General features: G+C 37.3%; 1 long non-coding RNA gene across 3 annotated transcripts in view; it reads left to right on the top strand.

Annotated features, from left to right (window-relative positions):
• LOC148125451 (uncharacterized) overlaps nt 1-19,580 on the top strand; it is a 35,849-nt gene extending 16,269 nt beyond the window's left edge. The window contains exon 4 of one of the 3 annotated variants that reach the window (XR_015744140.1): nt 19,179-19,580. This is a non-coding gene — a long non-coding RNA (uncharacterized LOC148125451). The remainder of the gene's footprint in view (nt 1-19,178) is intronic. The other 2 variants (XR_015744141.1, XR_015744142.1) reach the window with 2 other exon arrangements.
• Nucleotides 19,581-19,829: the final 249 nt, after the last annotated feature.

Here is a 19,829-nt window from a genome sequence, read left to right on the forward strand (position 1 = left end):
CATGGCCTGCGCATTACGCATTTGGCCCACAGGCTGCGAGTTTCACACCCCTTCCTAACAGATAGGAAGCAGCAGGTGAAGCTAAGCAGTATCACATCAGATATCTGAACAATTAGCATAGCTGCCCCCCAAGGCTGTGTGCTCTCTCCACTTCTCTCTATATACCAATGACTGCATCTCAAATGATCCATCTGTCAAAGTACTGAAGTTTGCAGATAATACAACAGTGATTGGTCTCATTCAAGACAATGATGAATCTGCATACAGACGGGAGATTGAACAACTAGCCTCTTGGTGTGACTGGAACAATCTGGAACTGAACACACTCAAAATCTTAGAAATGGTGGTAGACTTTAAGAGAAACCCTCCCATACTACCCCTTCTTACAATACTAGACAACACTGTATCAAAAGTAGAGACCTTCAAATTTCTTGATTCTATCATATCTCAAGACAGGGGTGGGATTCTACCAGTTTGCATCTATTCACTAGAACCTGTTGTTAACTTTCTAAGCAGTTCAGAGAACCAGTTGTTAGAAGAAATCTCCTTTTGTTTTTTCTACTTTACAGGGCTAATCCTGTAAGGAAGGCAGGAAACATTCTGGTGGTGTTTCTAGACTAATCTTTATTGCCCTGCTTACTGAAACTGCCACTCCATTTCTCCATTAGTCCTTATTATATTCTTGGCAGTACACCTAAACTTCCTATTGCCTGAGCTTCTCCAGAGTTTTTTTTTCTTTGCTGGTACTTTGCTGGGGCTTGCCGCTTGACTTTCTTAAAGGGGAAGGGTTGTTTTAAGTTTTTTAAACTGCTGTTGGGAGGAAATACTCCCCTGTTGGAGTTCTTCCAGCCGGGATGCAACGATCAGCACTTTGAAGAAATAATTGAATGATGAAGCAGAGCTGCCTGAAAGAAGCTTTTAATGACAAGGAACCAGTGACATTCAGCAAGGCTTCTTGGCATTCAAACATGAGTTTACATACCCTTTCTGAGTTTTTGTCTAAAACTTTTTTGGTGAAGTTTAATTCTGTGCTTGGTGATGTTTAATCCTGTGTTTATTGATGGGATAATTTTCCCTATTCAGCTTTGTTTGGAAGGAAAAAGGTTAATCTCTGTTCCTGAAAAGAAACTGGGGGTCTTCCTTCACTGCTTTAGTGGTTCCTGATAATGTCCTTTTTGGGTATACTCTCAGCTTTGTCCGACATTAGAGCCATAAAAATATCAATTACATTGGAAGATTTAGTGAAGTTTTTTAATTTGCCTTTCGTGCTGTAACAATGGGTAACAACGAGCAAAAAATTGTTAAAGTCAGCTCTGGCTTGCGTTACAACCCAGAGCTGTATTTATGCTTATTACTCATTAGTTAATTACCAAATAATTATAGTTATCTTCTGGCCGCCGCTGCCGCCTAACATCCGGGATGGTTCTACCAAACATGAAAACAATCACCAGCCCCTTATCTTTACTCCCATATACCCTGTTGCCTCGCACTCCATTCTGACGTTGCCCCCTACACCCTGTGCTATCCCACCCCATTCCGACCCCGTTATCTAACTCCATCTCCACCCTTATGGCCCCCCTTCGGTCGTGAAGCTTCAGTCTCGCACGGCCCCATCGTAGTCCGCTGACGTCATCTCTCTGCTTTTTCGACTGCCATCGGAACAGCCAAGTCCATTTCTATAGCTGAGGGAAGGGTGAGTCTTGCCACATCGGATCTTAAGTTGTCGTGGCTCCACACAGTCCATGGAGTCGTGACATATACTTTCAAGAGGCAGGATACAAGCTTGGCACTCATTTGTTTTACTGCCTTTCTGGGGGGCATGTGATCTTTCCTTAAATCTGGATGATTTCCTTAGGATATCTGGTGAGTTGAGTGAGACCACTTAAAGTAGTATCTTTAAGGTGCAAATAGATCTAAGGATTTCTTCTCCTGGGTGTGCTCATTTTGGAGAGCTTAAATGACCTCTGCTAAAGAGTTTCACTTTATGAGCAAGAGTTAGCTGCTGATAGTTATCACTGCATTTTAACTATTTTAATTTCTCAAGGTGCTCTGGCACCCTGCCTGATTTGGTAACTTCGTTTGCAGGTCTTTTTAATCTAATGATTGGTATTTAGGGCAATATTGGTATTTTTTGCAAGCAAAGAAGCTTTTTGTATTTTTGTACAGGTAATCCTTGACTGGTCCGATGCATTTGAAAGGGAAGGCTGCTTTAAATACTAGTTGCATCCAAAAGATACCATTCTGAGGAAAGATTATTGTAGGAAATGCTGGGAAATTCCACTTTTCATATAAATCACGTGTATCTGACCACTCCTGGGTTTCTTCAATAGTTTTCTGAAATTAAATATTCCAGTGGTGCTCTATACAATTACTTCTGGAAAACTACTACCTCTCCCTGGTTACTCAAATTAGTATATCCAAAAGAAAAAAAAAATTAAATGTTTCCCTTAGAATGGTAAATTTTATGCAACTCAAATTAAAATCGCGGCAGTTTCCTTGTTTCTCTTCCCCTCCCCCATCTCTCATGATGTTAGGGACACAGAGGAGAAAATGTAGTAGAAGTGCTGCATTTAACTAATAGCTCAAACAAAACATTGTTTAGATGACATCTGTGACTCATCACTACCATATGCACTTATAGATAGAATATTACAATATATCCAGTGGACGCTGGCATGATTAATGAGAATAGTTGGAAAGTTAAAAGAAGAATAAATCTATTACAAGTCAGCATCTTTGTTGTTTTTCTAGTAAGAATCAAAAAACAGATACTGGAGAAATAAACAAGTTGATATTTATTTGTTTATCTTTAACCTTTAAATATAGGAGAGCAAAGTGATACAAACTTCTGAAATAAAGTATTACAATCTGTAAGAAGTAAATTGGGGGATGTAATTGGATCATTGCCAATAAGTGGACAACTTTTAACATACTGCAATGTTGCTTGATATATTTCTTTCTATAAAGGCACAATGTTACTTATGCCTAGTGTGGGATTTTCTGCCACAGGACACATTCACAATTGCAATGCATCAGCTAACTTTTATTATGATTGGCTTATGATTCCTGTGCAGAAAATATTCAAGGCTGCCAAACTTTTTCTTTGCATTTTGAATTCCTGACCGGAAGGGAATTCCCAACATTCAGTCCCTTGAATAGATGTCCTGTCTGGTCTTCTGCTGGGAAGATTTGTTAGAGAACCCCATTGTATCCTGTCTGATAATTGACCACTCAACTTGTGCCTCATCCTTGTGCCACTTCAGTAATACAGACAGCTATAATTTTCCATCTGCACAGTTTTCATGGTCCTGGCAAATCCTTCACCGTTGATGGAATCCTGAAGAAGCATTTCTACTAAAAAAATGTTTTTTTCAGCAAATTAAATCTGGTATAGTAGCATGTCTCTGCTTGTTGCCTTTAAAAATAGATCAGGCAAACTTATATGACATAATGTTCATTGCATATTAATGTGAGTTGGCAAGCATCTGAACTTCACACATCATGTAGTGCCTGAGGGGTTTTGCCATTGTCTACTATTCCAAAAGCGATTCAAGAAAAGTTCATATGCTTAACTTTTCACTTATAAATTTTGTTATTCTTATACTGTAGTTGGAGGCGAATATAACCAAATTTTATTTTTTTGGCTACATGCTTAATTAATTACTTTTCTACTGCAAAGGAGTATTTAATCTTATTACATAATAAATATTTCTCCTTTTTCATAAATAATTATAACACTACAGTGAGTATTTTACTTTACAATAGTATCCTAACTTTTGCTAATGAACTTGAGATCACAATTCTATAGAAGAAGCTTTGGATGTTATCTGAAATGTTGGAAATTTGCCGATGTGCTGCAAAGTAAGGGTAACATGTAGGAGGGTCACAGTTAAGTACCAACATAAATAACCCCATTCTGGGGTACCCACACATTTCACCTAAGATGGCAGTGCCATTTTTCCTAATATATGACTAAAGAGTTGAAGTGAACCCAGAGAATAACTGGTTATTCCTTTCAAAACATCACATTTTAAAAAAAAGAATTCTGAGATATGTCATATTAAATATTAAAAGAAACCTGTAAATATAATGTTGCCTTCTAAAATGGTCTTTTATTAGTTTTGTTTTTACAAGATCTAATATGTAATTATTGCCACAAATAAAAAAGGACAAATAGAATTTTTACCTGTTAAGCACCCCAGCCTTTGTGAATGGTTAACTCCAATCCTTGATAACTAATTCATGTTCTTTTAAGAAAACTTAAACCAATGTTATTCTTGTAACCTTTCGCCCAGATTCTATTTATTAAATCTTTGCCCACTCCTTCTCTTGTTTTAAACAAGTCTGTGAAAAGGTTATTTAGCTTTCAGAATATCTTCATTGTTTTTATATGGAAATAACAACACTTAAAAAGTGTTTCATAGCTACAGGTTTAAAAGATTTTTTTTGTTGCACATTAGAGTATTAGATTATTTTGTCTTGGCAAAGAGTTGAGTACTTCCAAGGCACTTGGCCTTGCTGGAAGAAATGTCCATCTATTTCATCTAAAACCCAGTTACTTGGTGCTTTTATACCAAAGTTGAGGTATGATTAAGTCAGAGTCTGATAAAGGAAGCAGATACAAATGATGTTAAATAAACGAAACAGTTTCTGTAGACTTTTTAGGGATTCATTTCAAACAGGGTAGAAAAGGACATGTCTGCTGGCTTTTTAAATTAGCAAATAGGACTGCATTAACATTGCATTAAAACTCCCAATTGAATTAAATATAAAGTAAATATTCAGTAGAAACATTAGGTCAACTAACAATTGGAGATATGCACAGTCAGACATTTGCCTGAATGTACATTTGGAGATTCTTTCTGAACTTCTTCTTGTGGTATTATTATATTAGTATAGATGTAACAGTACAGGTAGTCCTCAATTTACAACCATTTGTTTAGCGACCATTCAAAGCTACAGTGGCACTGAAAAAAGTGACATGCCTATTTTTCACACTTGTACTGTTGCAGCATCTCAATGGTCACACCATCAAAATTCAGGCACTTGGTCACTGCCTGATATCTATGATGGTTGCAATGTTCTGGGGTCATGTGATTTCCTTTTTCCAATCTTCTGACAATCAAAGTCAGTGGGGAAGCCAGATTCACTTAACAACTTAAGTAATTCACTTAACAATTGTGGCAAGAAAAAAAATGTAAAATGGAGTAAAAGTCATTTAACAATTGGCTTAGCGACAGAAATTTTGGACTTAATTGTGGTCATAAGTTGAGGACTACCCGTACTATTAAGAACACTTTTTAAAAAATGATCAGAACAGGATCAGTCATTCATCTTGTCACTTCAATTGTGGGATATTAATAATGACTCCAAATGAAATTACAGATATTAAACAGAATTATACTGAGTTTATACTTAACAGTCAGCACTGTTCTCTTCTGAGAATTGATTCTACAAAAAGCCCTTCAAGAAGTTATCTGAATCTTATGCACTGTACTTTTAGACCATCTACAGGGAACAAGACAGCAGTGTTCCAATATCTAAGGGGCTGCCACAAAGAAGAAGGGGTCTTAGAACCTATTCTCCAAATCAGTTGAAGGCAGGACAAGAAGCAATGGATAGAAACTAAACAGGGAGAGAAGCCATCTAGGACTAAGGAGAAATTTCCTGATAATTAGAACAATTATCCAGTGAAACGACTTGACCCCAGAAGTTGTGGGTGCTCCAACACTGGAGGTTTGTAAGAAGAGATTGGACAACCATTTGTCTGAAATAGTACAGTATAGGGTTTCCTGTCTGAGCAGAGGGTTGGAGTAGATAACCTCAAAAGTTCTTCCAACTCTGTTATTCTGTTATCTTCTCCAGCCAACCCACCCACTTCATTTAGCCCCAGAGAAACTTCTGATGGCTTCCCATTTCTGTGACATGCACAGAAACCAAAGGTGCTAAATTACTACTGCAACAGCTTTACCTTGGAATAGTTTCTTCCTTGAAATGAAATTGTCCCCTACAGAAATTATTGAAAACATACTTTTTCACAGGATTTAAAATAATGAGTGTGCTATGATTTGGGGGTTTTATGACTTTATAGTTATGTGCTTTTAATATTTTATCATGAATATTTTATTGCTTACTGTATGTTACTGCTGAAAGTGTACCTGCTTAAGGCTGGCAATACATCTAACAAATAAAAAATAAATAAAGTAATATAATGCTTGTTTACAAATAATTCAACTTATTTATTGCTTTTCATAATATAAAGGTGCTCCAGATTGTTTAGATAGAATCCCCCAACGTATATTGTTAGCAATGGCAGAGTTCTTGTTTTAAACATTGTTCTTTTAATCAATGGAATAACAATAACTTGAAGCTTTGGCTCATAACTATAAAGAGAACAAGAATGCTTCTGGATGTACTGGTATTTAAAGGAAGAGTGTGATACATATAGTATATGGGATTCTCCATCTATAAAAAATCAATACTATTGCACACACACATACAGCACATTCAAAACAATAGAATTTAATGTAAAAACTGCAAACATTGGACGAAACTGAACAGTGAAAACTGCAAACATTGGAAGAAACTGAACAGTGAAAACTGCAAACATTGGAAGAAACTGAACAGTGATGATAAGTTAAGAATTATTATTTAATGAAATAATTAAGAATGTAAATGCATTTCGTTTATAATAGATGAAACAAAACCAAGATAATAACTTGCTGATAAAATACATAAAGGAATCCACAATAGAAGATCTTTTTATCTGTTTGTTTCAACTGAGTTATCAAGTCATATTCATCTACAATCCTCAGAAAGTTACACCATCTCTTGCTACATAACAGAAGATTAATTTAGAAGGGTGCCAACGGTTATGCAAACTCTCCTACTGTTGTTGACATACATAGCAGTTGAAAGAATAGATTACTCATAATGCTTGCTTCTCAAAGCTGTAGTGGAAGTCTAGGTTGCCATAGATCAGGCTAAACATAGTACTTTGGTTTTCCAGTGCATTACTATAACTTACAAGGCAAATTAAAACTAGCTTTTTTTGTTTGCATCCTGCAACATTTATGTTACAAAAGTTGGGGGTTTGCTTCTCTGTGAAGGAACAATTATGGAGTTCGTAAGAGCAAGGTTCTTGTTTATCTTTGTGCTGTTATTATGAATTTTGCCTTTTGCCTATTTGCAGATGATTACTTTGTGCACCTAAGATTTGATTTTAAGCTATATCCTAAAATTGAAATTGCAGTCATCCAGTCACCATTGTCACTGACTTTAACAGTTATTAACAAGTATGTATTCCTTATCAGTATAGGATGTGCTGCGTTTTATAATCACAGGTAATTTGATCTGAACAAGGAACAGCATTTTTGAGGGTGTTGAGACCCTTCCAATAGTTACAGACTCTGTCCTCCACATACAGTAAGTACAATTTTCAAGAATACTAGGAAAGGTAAGGAACAGCCACTGGTTAATTATTGACAGGAATCCAAATTGAAGGACTAAGAAGACTATGATTATCATTAAGAAGTCAGAAAAATATTTGTTGTGTTTTTATTAAATAGAAGCATGCATTTTTATTTAAAAAATAAAAAATAACCGCAATGAATTGCTAATGGAAGGCCACAAAGAACAAGCTATGTCAAATTTGAACAATTAACCCTTGGACAGAACATCCAATATTGCATCAGTATTGCATAAAAGTTCAAATTTCACTATAACAAACTCTGAAATTTAGCCCTGAACTTGCATGTCCTTGCCTAGCTACGTTGGCAATTCTTACAGAGCAAGAACATCAAACTCGTGTTGTCATGGCATTGTCGTGTGACCTATCACAAATTTCCACCCCTTCACTAAACTAGGAGTGGCCATGGTCAACGAGTGATGCATCTGGCCCATGGGCCATAAGTTTAACAGCCCTGTTCTACCCATCAGTCATATTTAGATTTATTAAGAGCAGCTCTACTTTTTCTGTAACTGTGTTGCATTCTAGTGTTATAATTTTAATCTCTGCAAGATATGAAGGATCAAATACATTTTGTAGTTTCAACCAAGGGCAAGATTACGATTACTGTTATTTCTATTATTAGCCTTTTCTTCTGTTATTAGGGAATTTTATTGTATTCTACAAATATGTACATAAAGCTAAATACACTGGTTTTATTAGCCTGCCTTTTTTTTTCTTGAACTCCTGGAAAAACTAGCAAGATTGTAATGGTTCCTCGATTGATATAAGATTTGGGAAGTTGTTAAGGAAACAACCAGTAGTAAATCCTTTTATTATTTATTTTATTATTATCAGGGAACGGACTTTACCAGTCTGCCACTGCACAGGAAAACTGTTAAAAAGAAAGTGAACAATTTTCCATACTTCGTCACCAGAAACACAGGAATAAAGGGTTTAAAAATAAAGAAGAACATAAACTGCAGTCATTTGCGGATGATATGGTCTTTTTCATAGAGGACCCAATTGAAACAGGTCAAGAATTGTTGAAAGAGCTAGATCAATTTGGGAAAGTTGCAGGACTTAAAATTAACAAGGAAAAAATGAAATTAATAACTAAAAACCTAACAGAAAAACAGAAATTAGAATTGGAAAAGGCAATGGGACTACAAGTGGTTAAAAAAATTAAATACCTAGGAATCTGGCTGATGGCTCATTGTAAAACTTTAATGGAAAATAATTATAGCAAATTACTACAACAGGTTAAAAAAGACTTAGACGTATGGGTTAAATTGCAAATATCCCTATTAGGGAGGATTGCTTCCATTAAAATGACCATTCTCTCTAAATTTATTTATTTGTTCCAGACAATACCAGTAAAAATACATAAAAACTACTTTGTGGAACTTAATAGGATAATCGCAAAATTTATTTGGCAAGGGAAAAAATCAAGTATAAATTTAAAAGCAATGCAAGATATGAAGAGCAGGGGGTATGGCACTATCAAATTGGGAATTATATCATAGTGCAGCCTCTTTACTATGGCTGAAAGAGTGGGTAAACTTGTCGAATAAAAGAATGTTATTCCTAGAAGGCCATGATTTACAGAGGGGGTGGCATGCATTTTTATGGGACACAGGAAAAACCAAACAGAATTACTTCCACAGGCATATAATTAGAGACTCTTTACTGGTTAATTGGAATAAAATAAAGAAAAAACATCTAAAAATCCCAATTTGGGTCTCAATGATGGAGGCGATGATACATCCAAATAATCTGGATCTTAACAAGATGATAAAATACAAAGACCTTCTGGATGCACAAGGAACTTTAAAACCATGGCAAGATCTCCAAGAACAAGGGCTACGAGTAGACGGTTGGGTTTACCTTCAAATTCAAAACAGAAACAGACAGGATAAAAGAAGTTTTGGAATTTACAGTAAATTACAACAATTAGATAAAATCTTACTAGGTCCAGATAAAAAAAATATAACCAAATTTTATAACTATTTATTAGAGGTAGAATTAGAGGAGGAAGTAGTCAAAGGCAATATGATAGCTTGGAGTAGAAATATTGGATGTAGAAAGGTCTGGATCAGGAATAATAAAATCACAAAATCAGTAACACATAAAGAAAACGCCTATAAAATATTTTGTAGATGGCATCTGTCTCCGAGAATAGCGAAGATGTCTCCTAACATGAATCCAAATTACTGGAAATGTAAAAAGAAACACGGAACGTTCTTTCATATGTTTATTTATTTGTCAATTGTTTACAAGATAATAAGTATAAGTGTATACATAGTTATGAATACATAAAATGGGTACATATAAGAAAAATAAAAGAAACAATAGGACAGGGATGGTAGGCACGTTGGTGCGCTTATGCACGCCCCCTAGAGCCTCTTAGGAAAGGGATGAAGTCAATAGTAGACAGTCTGAGGTTAAAGTTTTTGGGGTTTGGGGAAGAAACTACAGAGTCGGGTAGAGCAGTGGTCCCCAACCACCGGGCCCCAGACTGATACCGGTCTGTGGATTGTTTTGTACCAGGCCGCAAAGAATGTTTGCTTGGGTGCCGCCATCTTCTTTCAGCGTCCTGAGTTGCCTTAGCATGCTCGGTTAGTTAAGACATGCCCTACCCAGAGAAGGAAGTGGTGTTGGAGGAGGAGGAGGAGGCAGTGGTGGAGAAGCAAGCAACTCAGGGCGCTACTGCTGTGGTGGCTTTGCCTGCGTTTCCAAGGCTTCGCTGTTGGGAGAGACAGCAAGGGCTGGAAAAGGGGAGAGCTGTGAAAGGCTCCGTCTCCTTTTCCTGCCTGCATGTGCATAGGGGGTGGATGAGAGAGAGTCGGGAGCAATTCAAGGCTAGAAAACTAATGGGGAGAGCTGATGGTGGGCACTGGGGGAGGGGACTGTTGTTGCTGCCGCCACTGTGTGTGGGAGCATGCATCTCAGGGACCTGAGCCGGGAGGTGCGAGAACTGCAAGTAGGAGTGTTTGATGATTTTGAAGAACTCCTGGAACACGGTAGATTGGCGTTTTGTAGGTCTCAGTGAAAGAGTGAGCTTTGTTTTGTCTCCTTTTCTCCCCTGGTAATGCGAGAGATACTTTCTCTCTTCCCCCCACCCCCAAATAATCACTGGCTGTGGCTGGGTTTGGCAGCGAAGTGCTAAAGCGAGCGAAGTGCCCCCAGGGACACCTTTCCTTGCCTGTCTCCAGGTGAGGCTGGGAGAGCTCCCCCCAGCTTTTACTCAGCTGCAGATCTGAGCCTCTCAATCCTCCACCCAGGATCTGAAAGGAGCTCCCACTTTCTGCCCCTCCCCTCCCCCAGTTAATCGCCAAGAGCGGCAGTCCTTCTGCAGGCAAATGCCTGCTGAGAAGCCCCTGGTGTGGCAGCCAAGGGGCGCTGCCCCCCAAGGAGAGCAAAGCCCCCTTTCTGCCTCTGCTTCTCCCAGCAGCAGTTGCCCCCAGGCCCCTTAGCTCAGACACACACACACACACACACACACAGCCTGCTCTTCTGTCTCTTTGGAAGGTGCCAGGTGGGGGAGGCTTCCAGCCCAGAACATTTTATTTTGTTATCATTAAGCATTTACATTTTTGTTATAATTAAATAAGTAAGTGTGTGTGTGTGTGTGTGTGTGTGTGTGTGTGTGTGTGTGTATATATATGTTTTCTGAGGTTCTCGCGGGTATTTGTATGTGGATCTTTGGTTGTTCGGGTTTTCTCCCGCGTAAGATTCGAAGTATCTAGGCAACGTTTCGATGAAGTCTCATTCATCATCTTCAGGCTTCTGTCTCCGGCTCTGTGCTTCTCACATTACTCTGAGAAGCACAGAGCTCGAGACAGAAGCCTGAAGATGATGAATGAGACTTCATCGAAACGCTGCCTAGATACTTCGAATCTTACGCGGAGAAAACCCAACAACCAAAGATCCATATATATATAAGTATCTAGGCAACGTTTCATTCATCATCTTCAGGCTTCTGTCTTCAGCTCTTGCTTCTCAGAGTGATGTGAGATTGCAGCTGCTTCTTCCTTTTAACTGCTAGTGGGGGTGGGACTTGATTGGATGGGGGCTTGGCTGTGTTCTGATTGGGTGGGGGTGTGTTTTCATTGGTAGGGGGTTTGGCTGTGTTCTGATTGGTTGGGGGGTTGGCCGTGTTCTGATTGGTTGGAGGCGTGTTCTGTTCAGGTGGGGGCTTGGTTGTGCTCAGGTTAGTCTTAGTTGCTGGGGGATTTGAGTTGGTGAGCTGTGATCTTGCTGTTTGGCTTCGAGTTCGTGGTCGTGCTGCATCTTCATAGTGGGTGTCGGTTTGCTTCATGTATGGCTCGGAGGGGTTTGAAGTGGATAGTGATGCAGCTGCAGTGCGGCTTCTGGTCCGTGGTCGTGTCTCATCTTCTGAGTGGGTGTGAGTCTGTTTTCTACATGGAAGTGTGGTGGTGGCATCTTGTGTGGCTCTCATGGGTGTGGGTCTGGTGTCATTCTTCATGTTAGGTACTCGTCTGTTCATGAGGGCGGGTTTCCAAATGCCTGGAAGGCGGGAGGTGTCATCTCGTTTGTTCATGCTGTGTGGGCGTTTTTCTATCTCTATGGCTTCTCTGATTATTCTGCTGTTGAAGTGTTTGGTTTTGGCGATAGTTCTGGTATTTTTAAAGTCAATTTCATGTCCTGTAGCTTTGAGGTGTTGGACCAGGGAAGAGGTCGTTTCTTCTTTTTTGATTGAGTTCTTATGTTCTTCAATGCGTGCACTTATTCTTCTGTTAGTTTGTCCAATGTATGTGGTAGGGCAGGCAGTGCAGGGGATTTCGTATACTCCTTGGTTTTCTAATTCGATTTTGTCTTTGGGGTTTCTTAGGATGGTGGATATTTTTCTGTTTGTGCAGAATGCTGTTTTAATGTTGTGTTTTTGGAGGATCTTGCTGATTTTGTCTGTAGTGCCTTTTATATATGGGAGGAGGGCTTTGCCATTTTCTTATTCTCTGTCTTGGATTTTGGTTGGGGTTTCTTTTTGGATTAGGTGGGTAATCTTCTTTCTTTGGAATCCATTGGCTGTAAGTACGTTGGTGAGAGTGTGTAGTTCGGTTTTTTGGTGTTGTTCATCGGCTAAGCATTTTGTTCTGGAGATGAGTGTCTTGGCTACGGAATTGATCTGTGCTGGGTGGTGGTGTGAGAGTGCATGTAGATAGCGGTTTGTGTGTGTTTTCTTCTGGTAGATGGTGTGTCCTAGGGAGCCATTGGATCTTTTGTATACCAAGACATCTAGGAAGGGAAGTTGATTGTTGGCTTCTGTTTCCATGGTGAATTGTATTTTGGGGTGTAGGCTGTTGAGGCGTGTGTATATGTGTGTGTGTGTGTGTGTGTAACATTAACATAAAAAATTATATTAAATATATTAGCTTTTAAAAAAAAATCATATCAGTGGTCCTCGGGATTTAAAAGTATGAATTTGGTGGTCCCTGAGATCCAAAAGATTGGTGACCCCTGGGGTAGAGTATTCCAGACATTGATCACTCTGTTGCTGAAGTAGTATTTCCTGCAATCAAGTTTGGTGCGGTTAACCTTGAGCTTGTATCTATTGTGTGCTCTTGTGTTGTTATGGTTGAAGCTGAAGTATTCATTGACAGGTAGGACATTGCAATGTATGATTTTATATACCATGCTTAAATCAGACCGAAGACGGCGTAATTCAAGGTTCTTTACCATTAGGTCCTATCAGGGGTGGGATGGACCTTGAGTCTTTTAGTTTGTTGTTTACAAAATTGTAAAAAGCACGGGTGGAATTGGTGCTTAGAAGGTTTTCCTCTTGTTTAATGTGATAATTGGTGCATTCAGTCTTTATCTGGTGGCATAAATTTTTGTATTGGCTTTTGAAATTGGCAATGTGACCAGATTTGTTTTTCTGCCAGTGTGATCTCTTTTTGAATTGAAGTTTCCTTATTGTTATGGGTAATCTATTTTTTTGTTTTGTTTTGGGTGTTGTTGTTGATACATATAGTTTGATGATTCTGTTGACTTCAAGTAAAAATATGTTGTAATGGTCTTCAACAGTATTGTATCCAGTGAATAGAGATTGCCAATCAAGGGATGAGAGATTGTTGTCTATAAGATCATAGTTGCCTTTTTTGAAGTTATAATTGGGGATTACATCATTGTGGTGGTTTTTGTGTGGGCGTATGTTGAGACAAAAGTCAATCATATTGTGGTCACTGCTGGAAAAGGGTTCTTTAGTTTGTATGCCGTAAATTAAATTCAAACTATTGCAGAAGATGAGATCGAGGCAGTTGTTTAGTTTAGTGTTGTTGGTTACTAGTTGTTCCAGTCCCAGATATGTAACAGCATTGTAGAAGGTTGTGTGTATGGTTTCAGTTGTACATTCATTTAGGTCCAGTCAATATGAGGTAGATTGAAATCACCAAGAAAGATAAAAGCATGTGGGCAGGATGCTGCCCATGTTAGTACTGTATTTAGCTTGTTTACATGTTCGATGTCATAATCAGGTGCTCTGTAACATAGTAAGAATCGAATTGTGATATTTAAGGATAGTTCACAGATGATGGACTCAGGAAGAGCAAGCTCCTGGGTAACTTGGATATTTTTTAGATGTAAGCACTTTTTATAGAAGATAGCAACACCACCTCCTCTACAAATTTCACGATCTGATCGGTAAACATGATAGTCTCTTACTGTGGTAATGGAGTCAGGGAGAGATGCGTTGAGCCATGTTTCACAGACAAATATAATGTTGAATTTAGCCATATTTAGTAGGAGGAAAAATTCAGGTATTTTATTCGCGAGGCTTCTTGCATTGAGTAGCTTGCATTTTAAGGCCAGCAGTAGTTGGAATTGAGGTAGTTAGGGGCGTGCGTGCCTAGTCTTGGGTGATGGTGGATTGTGGTGGTCCTGCACTGAAGCCCAAAGATTTTGACGCAGAATCAAAAAATGGTTGGAGGAAATAACGGCGGAGCAAATTGAATTAAAACCAGAATTCTTCCTATTAGGGATATGTAATAGACAACTCCCTAAAAAAGCCAAATATATAATATTGCACATACTTACTGCAGCTAGACTAGCCTTTGCACAGTGTTGGAAACAAGCTGATATTCCAACAGAGGAAATGATCATTCAGAAAATAGCAACCTGTGCAGAGATGGATAAATTGACCCTAGCACTTAAGGATAAAGAATCATCGGAATATTACAAAAGCTAGGAATGTTAGTATGATTGGATAGAACAAAGATAGAAAATATATTCGTAAATAATGTTAACTGTAAAGGAGGTAGTAATTACATACTCGCATTAAGATTTACTTCTAAATATGACACCAATAATGATAACAAATAAGGAACCACAAACTGTTGATAATGGAATTGCTTTATTTTATTTGTTCATTTTTTGTGGGGGGGTTTCTATTTTTTTCTATGTTGTGTATGTGTTTGTTCGTTATTTTAGTTGTATATTCAATAAAGTTTGTTTTAAAAAAAAGAAATTGAACAATTTTCCATCAAATTATACTTTGGGTTATATCGGTTTAAAGAGGAAATAGTGAATTTGCTGAAATTCCTGTAACTCCATCTTCATTTTCTTCTCAATAAATCTTGCTAAAGAAACTGTGGAAATAATATTTGGAAAAAAATAACTTTTGAGTTGAGTAGCTGCCAGTTATCCTGGGGATAAAAAAACAGGTTGGGCTGTATCAGGACCTTAAGGGAATGTGGCTTGCTTCCCTAAACACTCTGCAATGTTTTTCTGAGACACTAGTATATTATTTGGTATGAAGGAAGTAGTGCTATAATTTGAAGCTGTTTCTTTACAAATAATTTAAGGCCAACATCTTGAAAAGTCCAAACTTCTACTGTATTTTTATCCCCAAGTGAAATTCCTCCTTCCATTCATCCTGAAACTGTTTGTATTCTTATTGAGAAAAAATAGAGAGAGAGAGGTGCTATTTTTTCTGCAATAAAAATGTGGGTTGTTTAATCCAATTATACTCATAGCAGTTTGGGTTAGGGAAAATTTAAAAGAGAAAGTACCCTAAGGAAAAGAAACGATGTACTAGCATCACATTTATAATTAAGGTCAATTCTCTGTTACCAGTTTAATTTTTTTAATTGGTTGAAAATGCTAAAGGTAAATTTCAGTTTGGTTACAACTTATTTATGTGGTAAATGCAAACAAATTATCATAAATGTATTGGTCATGGCTTTTAATGGGCACACTTTCCAGAAAAGCAAACAAAGAGCAACTGTAGGTGAAAAAGTAATTAGGGAAATGTAAATTGTCTCAGCTGGGAACAATCCAGGCAAAGTGATTTTTGTAGCTTCCTTTGAACAAAAGTCTGTTTAAAATTTGCCCACATTTCTAACTTTCTCCCAGGGCTTTTCAGAAGCTATCTATGGTGTTTAGGCAATGTTTGATGTGAAAAATAAGAGCTTTTAATAATTTATAAAATGATAAATTAAAGACAGAAGGTCCATAATCTGATCTGTAAATTCTGAATCTGTCTATGCTGGTAGCACAGAATGTGGTTACTCACTGAAACAGAATGTGGTTACTCACTGAAACCCTAACCCTAACCCTATCATCATCTCAGGCATTCTTGTTTCCAACCAAAAGCTGATGAACTTGATTTTACAGGTAGATTAAATGTAATTAGATAGGCATTTGCTTAGTAAGCCCAGAAACAATATCAGCCACTTGGAATTGTCATCACTGACATAGAGTACTCAAGAAAGGAAGAGAATTTGATTGTTTTAACAGCGGCTAGAATTGTATTTGCTAAGAATTGGAAAAATGAAAAAATACCTATGGAGGAGGAAATTATTAAGAAAATCATGGCCTGTGCCGAAATGAGTAAATTGACATTTGAAATTAGAGAACACAATACAATTTTATATGATATGGGATTTTTTTTATCAATGGTTAAACAAAAAAGACATGGTAAAGAAATAGATTAGTAAGCCTTACAATAAAAGTTAACAGATTGATATAGAATACAATATAAAATATATAACCATTGGATGAATGTATAAGATTAAATCATAATGAAAATTAGAATATCTCATATAAAATGATGGAAAAATAGTCAAATGAATGTTTAATAATTGATATTACATAAGAACAAGCTAGATTGATAAGGTGAGAATTTATATAACTTGTGAGTAATAGTAAAAAAAAAAGGATAGCACAAAAGATTGTAACCAACTGACACGCTGTATGTATATAATTGAAAGAGGGTTTTATGTTTTTATGTTTTGTTTGTATGTTTGTTGTAAAAAAATAACAACTTTGTTTAAAAAACAAGAAAGGAAGAGAAAACGGTTAGTCAGTAAGTTATAGAAATGGGAACCTGAAGACACAGTGATCAGCCCCTCAAAGCAGAAAATTAAATAACTGATTGAAATTTGGAATTTTTTGGGGTAGTGGTGGTGGTACGATTAAATAGAGTTGTGAGAATCATATTTGACCCATACAGGAAAGCACAGAATGTCCTGGAGGGATCTTCTGCAGTTGAGCTAATTAATTTCCATTTCTGCTCTTGCTGTAAAACAAATCACAACATTTCCATTTTGAAAGGTACTGGTAGAATACTACTAGAAATCTTGTGAATCCTTTAAATTGCCAATATTTCTTCACATAACATGATCTGTTCCACACACAAGATTAAATAAAAAGAATCCAATTAAACAAAGGTGCCAAAAACCTTATAGTGCTTCATTGATTGAGGAAAATGACTCAAGGCTACACACAGGAAGTCCTCAACGTACGACCACAATTGACCCCAAAATTTATGTTATGAAGTGAAAAATTTGTTAAGTGAGTTTTGCCCCATTTTACAACCTTTCTCGCCACAGTTGTTAAGTGAATGACTGCTGTTCTTAAATTAGTAAGACATGGTTAAGTGAATCTGATTTCACATGATCCCAGGACACTGCAACTCTCATAAAAGCGAGTCAGTTGTCAAGCATCTGAATGTAAATCATATGATCATGGGGACCCTGCAACGGCCATAAGTGTGAAAAATGGTCATAAGTCACTTTTTTCAGTGCTATTGTAGCTTCGAACAGTCATTAAATGAACTGTTGTAAGTTGAGGATTACCTGTAATTGGGTGTGGCAAAGTATGTAAAACTCTAGGATTATCAGTTTATTTGAAAAGGAAATTAAGAATCAGGTACTTCATCAATGGGATGAGTTCGGGAAGCCCTTACTTATTAAAAGACCAGAATTTTGTTCAATATCAAAGTGGAAATAGCTTGAATAGATTTCTGAGGACTTTGAAAAACTGTTGTTGATGCTCATAAGACTGGTAAAGGTTACAAAACTATTTCTAAAGATTTTGGACTCCACCAGGCTATTGTAAGGCAAATCATGTACTTTTAAAAAAATCTTCCACTCAATCATGTTTGTTCTTGGGGACTATCTGAACAGGTGCCTGCCATTTTCTTGGTAAGGTTTTTCAGAAGTGGTTTGTCATTGCCTCCTTCCTAAGGCTGGGAAAATATGATTGGACCAAGGTCACACTGCTGAGTTTGTGCCCATGGTAGGACTAAAATCAGAGTTTCCTGGTTTCTACCCTGCTATCTTAACCACTATACCCAACTAGCTCTCAATTCACAGGCAAGTGGAGGCAAATCAACACCTTTGTTACGCTCAAGAGTGGTTGACCAACCTAGATCACACTGTGATGAAGGCAAGTAGTATTCCAAGAGATGCCAAAGAAAACCAGAGATTAAAGGGTTAAAGGCCATCAAGAGAATCCTGAACAATAATGGTATGCATGGCAGGATTGCAAGAAGGCCACTACTCTCCAAAATGAACACTGCTGCCCATCTACATTCTGTGAAAGACCATAAAGGTACTGGAAGGCTATTGGAAGAAATTTCCATGGATGGATGAAAGCAACTTCCGGGTTTTAATAAAAAGCATTATGTTCGGCAAAAGGAGGAGGAGAAGAGATGATAAGAAGGAGGAAAATATATCTCCACACAAAAAGTCCTGTTGTACAATCACCCTCTCTTATTGAAAGAATTTTATGTAGGGTTAAATAATGTCTTCTTCCAACTGCAGCTCATGCATATTTTCTCTTTTTCATATTACAAACACACACATACACATCCATTAAAAAAAGGAAAGAAAACATCACCTGGTGCCTTTTTCTTACTGTTACTAGTGGCATCTATTGGGAGACAAATTTTCTCAACCATTCCACAAAGTAAAGGAAGACAAAAGTGCAGTTTTAATTGCATAGAAAAATGAAGCAAATTAAAAACTGTTCCAGGAAACAAATGCAGTTGTTCGAGAGTATCTTAAACCCTGTTTTTGTTAAAAAAATCTTTCCATATAAAATAAGCACATATTCAGGAACACAACTTTACTGTAAAATGTTTGAATGATCTAGTCCAGGGGTGTCCAACCTTGGCAACTTTAAGACTTGTGGACTTCAACTCCCAGAATTCCTCAGCCAGCAAAGCTGAAGTCTTAAAGTTGCCAAGGTTGGACACCCCTGATCTAGTCCTATTGAAACTCAAGAGATGCACAGACTTTTTCAGCTAAGAACCACACTTGATCTTTGAGTAGCAGCACAGGAGGAATGCACTCCAAGAAGTGAGATTGGCCAAAATATATATAACGGAAAAATTAGAACAAATGCAAGATACTTAAATTAAAATCAAAATAAATATGCTAATATGATTAATCCCTGCCTAAATATTTTCCATTTTTGTTTTAACTAGGAAGCTATATTGAAAAAGCAGATGCAGCTTTTGAAGACTCTAATTGTATGGAGACAGTTCTTGACTGATGGCCACAGTTGGGAACAGAATTTCTATCGTTAAGGGATTGTTAAATGAGTTGTGCAATTTTGTTCTATTGTACTTTATTAATTTATGTGATTCTTTTTGTTAGTTTTTATTGTTTTTTTATTTTAAATACAGTTTTACATTCTGTAAGCTGCCTCGAGTCGCCATGGGCGAATAGGCGGCAATATAAATTTAATAAATAAATAAATGCCACTTGACAAACACCTGGATTTTGATCATGTGATCATGAGGATGCTGCTATTGTTAAAAGTGCAAAGACCTGTTGTAAGTTTTTTCAATGCCATTGTAATTTTGAATAAATGGTTATAAGTCATTTATAAGGGCTATTTGTACTATTTTGCAAAAGGTTTATTAGTTGATCAAGGAACCACCTGATTCCTTGATCAACTACTCCAGAGCTTATGTCAAAATTGCTGTGCTTCATGTTTTATCTTTCTTCTGATTTGATTTATTCTTTTTTTCTTCATCTTACCAAAGTTGGGATACTATCAAAAAATAGCTGGTATGATGAGTATGATCTGTTACAAAACACCTGTTCTGGTCAGGCTGTTAAAACTATACCCT

This window comes from Pseudonaja textilis, chromosome 6 (genome assembly GCF_049901715.1).
Source record: "Pseudonaja textilis isolate UNSWEBS1 chromosome 6, rPseTex1.2, whole genome shotgun sequence".
Lineage (NCBI taxonomy): Eukaryota > Metazoa > Chordata > Lepidosauria > Squamata > Elapidae > Pseudonaja > Pseudonaja textilis.